The 7180-nt window shown below is 39.4% G+C and overlaps 1 non-coding gene across 1 annotated transcript; it reads right to left on the bottom strand.

Moving 5' to 3' along the window:
• Positions 1–1759: 1759 nt before the first annotated feature.
• Positions 1760–1921, bottom strand: LOC142427202 (U1 spliceosomal RNA). Its single transcript, XR_012780013.1, has one exon. It is a non-coding gene; the product is annotated as a U1 spliceosomal RNA (small nuclear RNA).
• Positions 1922–7180: the final 5259 nt, after the last annotated feature.

Raw genomic sequence — 7180 nt, 5'->3', positions numbered from 1 at the left:
TTTCAACCCAGAGAACCGAGGGCAATGAAAATATCAATAAAAACAGAAGCAAATGCTTTATTTTATGCATAATAAGTTTTTCCACAAGTTGACTAAGCAGGAAAAGAAACAGAGGGGAGCATGCAAAGTTCTGAGGACATGAAATTTAAGGTCGCTCTCCGAGTGCTAACGAGTAAAGGCAAATAGTAGTGGGGCTACAGCGCAATTGAGGAGTGAGCATTGTATTTTTGAATTTAGGGTGCTCAATGCAAGTATACATTTCTGTAAACATTTCGCATACAGTGGAGATGGCAGCTATGCTATTTTTAATGATCATTTATAGGAAAGTTCCTTTTTGTGACAAAAGTTAAAATAACTTCTTTGGTGATATTACATTCTTTAAAGATGTACACACAAAAGATGCATATTTTCATAATGTATATGTACATAAAATATGTGCACACAGTGTTAGGGAGTTGATTCTCATATTTGAAAATGTAGATAAGAATTCAAAGGAAAAATTTTGGCTTAAATTTTACAAATTGTCTCAGGGCGATAATTTCAGTGGCTCATACAGCCACCATGACTACAGAATTTTGGTGTTTATTGGAATCTTAAAATCTATTGTGCATTTCCCTACTTTGATAACCATTCCCTTATTATGAAGACATCAAAGAATTGGTGGTAAAAATGGAATTAAAAGACAAAAAACATATATAAGCTTTATTTTTCAAAATAAACTCTATTAAGATGGAAGCACTTTGTAAATGATGACACCAGCCATTTAGTTCGATACTGCAGAACTGAGCTCTTTTTGAATTTAACCTTGGCAATGCAGCTTTTTTATTTTAAATTAACTGAATAAAAGCCCAAGCTCATGCTCTAACTCTCTCTGTGACCTTGACTCAAGGAGGCTGCCTCAGAGATTCTATAGAGAGCATTGAACTGCCTTTGTGGGCTGCAGAGGCTATACATCTTCAGGGGAAGAAAAATAGGTAGCTGTTAAAGATTTGTTAAAATTACTAAGCAAAAAGAAGTGGGAAGGAGCCCAATCAGGACTCTAAGAGGGATGCTGAATAATTTACCATCAAAGCTTTCACAAAATTGCCCTTTTTGATGAAAGGAAGCAGAAGAAATGTTATCATAGAAGAAAAGGATTCTCTGGTAAAGCTTTCTGGTCACTTTTCTGCTAGAGCGTTGACTTAGTTTCTCAACCAAAAACAAGCACACCCCCTTTGTAAGAAGTAGAGGCTATAATTGTTTGGCTCTTCAAAAATGAACAAGCAAAATGCCTTGGGTACTCAGAAAAACAGGCTGTGAGCTTTCCTGCCGGCCGACTTTTGCTTTGACTAGATCACTGCCATCTCTTGGTAGCCGCTGCTTTGATTGCGCTTTATCTTCAGATTCATAGTAGTAAATCCACATGTCAGCCCTTGTTAATAATTCTTCCAAGAGATGTTTCAGGATTTTGATCCCACTTATTTAATTTTTCAATTGAAACTCTGATCTTATAAGCAGCTGATCTTTATCTAAGTTTTGGCTTCCATCAAGTAGAAACGTTGGCTCAATTTTAATTATCAGTCAGAATTGTGGAAACTGAACAAATTGAAATTTCCATGGTGTTGACTGTTGTTTTTGTTCTCAGTTGTTGGTATTATTCAATTAGGGCATGTAAAGCTTATGTTTTCCATCAAAAGTCCAGTGGATGGTCTGTCTCTGCTGGTTTCACCATTACCCATCCTGCCCTAAATGATTACCTATTTGTTTTTCGTTTTTTTTTCAGGGGATAGCGCGAGCACAGCCCCCACTATCACAAATTATGCAGTCAAGTTTCCCACATTTGGGGAAATCGCCGGGGTCAGCATACCCAGAGTGCAATGGGTGAGCCTCGCCCTGGAAAACCACCTTCGTGATCATGGTGTTTTCACTGCCAGGTAAGTATGATTACCTATTTGTAACCTGTTTTTTCTTGAAGAAATTGACCCCCCCCCAAAAAAAAAAACTTTTGAAAAGTAGAATTATACCTTGATGGTTGAATGACACTAAGCTTAAACTTTTCACTATTTGAACAGCAGAATTAAAGAAAAAATCTGCTCAGTGTTTGTAACCTTGTTTGATCAAAACACAATACAGTGAAAAAAGAAATCACTGCAAAATTTGAATCTAGTCTCCATTTCTCTGAGTTAGCATCTGAATACACTATGGCTAAGTTGACATATATTTATTGGTGGTGGGGGGATAAAACAAATGATTAAAGCTGCTAATATAGCAAAAGGTGTGACACTGTTAACCATGAAACAAAGAACTCAGACCACCAAAGAAGTGGGAAAGGTAGTGTTAATTTGGATAGAGCAGAAACAGCTCAGTGGTGGGAGTATGTCCAGGACAGTGACATGGGAGAAGGCTAAATGCCTCCATAGGGATTGGAAGTCCTGGAAAAAATGGAATTTATAACGGTAATTTTGGTGCCTCAAAACAAATTATTTGGTTTCCATTATGTTACTGGAAAAATATGTTCAGTTCTTAAAGTTTTCAGGTTTTGGACATAAATTTGGAACGAATTGAGTCAGGCACCCAGGGTCCACCATAAAGGTGATGTTTGCTCTTGCTCCCATGTTAGCAGAATGCTTGCTGCTGTGACAGGGCTTCTCTTGCAAACTGATGTCCTGTCCTTCTTAGTGCCTCAAACAGATCTCATGGAGGCAGGTGGAGACAATACTTTGGACAGGTGGAGACAATATTTTGTAATATTTGATCACAATGCTCATTAATGGCCACGGTCACGGAATGATAGATGTAGAATTTCAAACTGACCAGTGTACACTTGTGATGCATCTTCTCCACAACAATATGTCTTTTCTTTTAATTGATGATTTGCTATTTTAATGGTATGGATTTTAAACAAATTGAAAGTTAGAGGAGGTGATGCTACCCCACCTTTCCTGGGAGCCCTGAGGAGTAAGCGCTGGTTCCCTTTGGGCGGTGGTTCAAAAGGGGCGCAACAGGAGAGCACCAGCTGCTCAGGGGGAAAAGGGTTTCCACTCCAGGAAACGGTCTCCGACACTTACAGAGTCGGCGATGACTAATGGCAGTGACTTTTCTCCCCTCTAAGAAGGGGGGAAGAACCAGGTCCTGAAGTACCAATTCCCCCCCATTTATCAGAACAAAGAGCCAATCTGTGACATGAGGTAAATGTCTATTCCTACAACTTCATAGTCTACACTTTGTAAACTCAGGCCTATGGAACTTTGCATGTTTTATCTAAGAGATCATGTGGGAATTCAAAAAGTTAAATGTGCTAATTGGTCACAACTCTTCTTCCAGGGAAAAAGCTAGGGGGGAATCCATGGTAAAGCTGGTCTGGAGAATATCAGTCTAGCCAAAGCCAAAGAGAGCTTCCTAATGCACTCCCCATCCCCATTCTAATTCTAAGGACTTGGCTTGATCTACAAAGGGCCACTTATCCAGGCAGCCAGTGTGAGGAGCACTCTTAGCTTTATACTCTACAGAGAAGCAATGAAAAGACTCTGGCTTTCTGAGAGCTGGAGTAGGAAGGAGACTCTGCTTCCTATGAGGTCTTGAGTTGAAAGCAGGAGAAAGGGAGAGAGATACAAAAGAAGAGAGGTAAGGAGGAAAAAAGAAAAAGAATGAAGAATATGGGTCATTTATTTTTATTTCCATTTCACCTATCAGGCCTCATCTCACTGGATGAAAAATTGAAGAACAGGGTTAACAACCTTTTCTCTAAATTGTCTCTCAAGGGGTAGAATTCACACTAAATTTTGGGAACAGGTGGGGAAAGCAGAAAGCAACAACACATGAGAAAGTAGAGTTTCGCCTATTAAATGCACCATATACTAAGATGATGTGTGTTCTCTCTTTTCATTCCCATAACATATAGGATGCTTTACAGATCAGGGGTTTGAGGCGTAGAGTAGTTGAATAACTTGCCCCATGTCATAAGGTGAGCATAAATCACAACTGGGATTCGCCCTCACCATCTTTAGTATTGCCTGGCATTTTATGACCTACCCTTATATGACCTTGTTGAACTACTCTCAGGTTTCTCTTGCTCTTTTAAATATGGTCCTACTCAACATCTCCAGTCAATTTTGTTCTTCGACAGAGCTGCAACCACTCTAGGGTTTGGGATCATTTAGTCGTCTCCTTTGCTGGGTTTGAAGTTCCTTGGGATTTGGGTTCATGGCTAAATCGTGCTGGTCAAAGTCTTGGTGTGTTAGGAAGAAATATATCAGCGTACAGTTCTAGGATATCCTGTTAAGGAAACTTGCAAATTATTTACTGGTATAAGTGACAATGTTTTGTAAAAGGAAATCATTTACTATAAAGAAAAATCACCCTCCAAAAATTATTTTAGTTCAATAAAGTATCGAGGAAGGTACACAAATATTTATGCTGTGACTTTAATTTTGCTTTTGAAATGTTCATTTTTCCTTTTGTGTTGAAATTCAAAACAGTGACGGTATTTTGATTTCTTGGACATCACATTCATTTGTATACAAAATCAATCCATCAAAGTCTTCAATTTAAATTATTGTCATTAGTAGAGATGCCATTTGGCAAGAAATGCTATTTTTAACCCCACAGCCTTGGAATCGGTGCCGTTGTACTAAAACCCCTATTTCTGCTTTGTATCATTTGAATTGGGATGTAAAAAGGAAGCTATTATTAACCTAGAACACTTTTTCTCAACTAGAATTCTGCCTGAGGTCTGACAGGCTTTATTTTAAGCCCTTAGTTCTTATGTGAAGAGTTTACACGCAAGCCCTGAGATTTTGAAAGCTCACCATCATGGTGTGTGCATGAAATTTTGAGTCTTTTCTACATCTGTTAGCTGTTTGAAAATTCTGACCTGAAGGCACACCGCATTTGAATTACAGACCATATGGAACATCTGGAAATCCCTCATTTCCATTTGGTGGGCTATAACTAAAACCTCATCTCTTCCCTAGTTCATTACTTCACTCACTAATGATTAGTGCTGTATCAGGTCTGTTTCAATTCCCCTTTCTGCCTCAATAGCTTCCCAAGCCTTTTATTTCCTGCTGTCTTGAACTCTGCTTCACTCGTTTCCCTTCATCTCATTTACTATAATGATAAGCCACCCTCCTGAAATTATTTTGGTTCAATTAAGTACCCAGGAAGGCCAGACACTAACAGCACTTTATCCCTCCAGTGAAATTACGACTTGTGGTGAGCGCACCTCGCTCCAAATAGTCCTTGTAACATTTTAATTCATGAGTATCAAGTTTATGCACAGTAAAATGACAGCTTCCATCTAAAATATGTATAATTTAGATTTCTTATTTGAGATCGAGTTGACTTTGCGTTTTTCTTTAGTGTGTTTTTAAGATGACGGTACGGCTCAGTCAATGTTAGGGAAGTTTTACACTAGCACACTACTCCGCTTGGGCCACAGGCAGCAGACAGTTCCTTCGTGATCAGCCTCGTCTTTCTTTTCCGGACCTTCCTGGCAAAGCTTGTCCACTGCCAGCTAATTTTTCATCAAATCCCACGGTCTTCCCCAATTAAATTCGCAGTTTCACTTCTCAGAAAGCAGGGAAGAGTTTTAAGGGTCGTGTGTGTGTGTGTTGTGTGTGTGTGTGTGTGTGTGTGTGTGTGTATGATCGCCATGGAAAAAGAGAAAGGATATTAAAGTAAACAATGAGAGTTATAAACTGACCAATCAGGTTGTTTTATTTCCCCCCTCTTCTTTCCTCTTAAGAATAGCTTGCAAACTTTATTACGAGTTGTGCTTGAAGAAACATGTTTCTACAATTGGCATTTCTCTATCGACTGTAAAGAGGCAATGATGACAGTTCTTTGTTGCTCTGGTGTAAGGACATGCTAATTAAGCATATTCCCATCTCCGCTGAACTGAGAACTAGAAACGGGAAATAGAAACAAAAATGTCGGCTTTACACCTGCTAGACTGGCATGTAGCTTGGGCCTGACACCAGGGTATCTTTTCTTCACTGCCGTGAATCTTGGACGCCATACTTGGCGAGAGCAGACCTTAGGCACTGGCACCTTGCCAGAAGCATAGAGGGCCAAGTCCTCCCTTACCCGACACGGAAACGGGCAGAGAGCACCTGGGCGGCCCTGTCCTGTGTTGCGTACCAACCCTCAGCGCATTAGGTCCTATTCAGTAGGGAGCCAATGATCCACCCAGGGGACAGCAGCCTCTCTCCATCTCCCCGGGTCTCTCAAGGCCCCGCCTGCTCCCTTTGGCAGCAGTCACTGGAGACAGGGAAACGTTGCTTCTGCAATCTTTTGGGGAAAGTTGGTGTTCGTTTTTCTTCCATCTATCATGACTCATGGAGACACCGAGGTGTACAGCAGTGACCTTTTGAAAAGAGGTCAACCAGCCTGTCCCCAAAGTGCATTTGCCTGGCTTCAAATTGCCAGCCTCTTGGCTAGGAGTTCATGGCTAACCATTTGTGGCATGCAGAGATTTCTTTGAGAGAGTTAATGGCCCTAAAATAACGGTAAGTAAGAAAATGGGCAAAGAAAGCACATATATTTTCTGACTACTGGCTGCTTTGTCAAGCAGAAAAAAAATGTTTTAGTGTTTACTCTTTTGCAAATAATAATAATAATAAAAGCAATAATAGGCAAGTTTATGACCTTAAAGTACAAATTTATGCCCCCAATACTTTATATATTAAGTATTTCAATTTTACACTTGTTATTACTTTGCCAAGTCACCAGAATTTTCATTTGATCGTGTTATTCAGACAATTTTTATCACAAAGGTAGTTATTAATCTAGCAACCAGGACAGGATATGATAAGATTGGACAGTAGGATATCTGAGTGCAGAGATAAAATGAGAGCTGAAAAAAAAAGGTTAAAAAAAGAAGAAAACAACTCATCAAAAGACAGAAGCAAGAAGGACAAAATGGAATAAAGATTTTGACTTCATCAAAGTTTTAAAGATTTCTCAAGAATGTTGATAGCTATAGACCACGGAAATGAGACAGAAATAGAAGCAGTCTAGATGAGAATAAAGTTGATAATTTGAATCCAGTCAGACACACCTAAGATGAAAGACCTGGTAATTTACTTTTGAAAACCCAGCCACTGAAAAATCTATAAAAACAGCTCTATTCTGACGTAAAAGTATCTTCATAAGTAGATTTGACAGCACCTAGCAGTGGTGCGGGATTGGGTAGGTAAGA

This window comes from Tenrec ecaudatus, chromosome 14, assembly GCF_050624435.1.
Source record: "Tenrec ecaudatus isolate mTenEca1 chromosome 14, mTenEca1.hap1, whole genome shotgun sequence".
NCBI lineage: Eukaryota > Metazoa > Chordata > Mammalia > Afrosoricida > Tenrecidae > Tenrec > Tenrec ecaudatus.
Note: the sequence above shows the minus strand (reverse complement) of the source record. Positions and strands in the feature narration are given on the sequence as shown.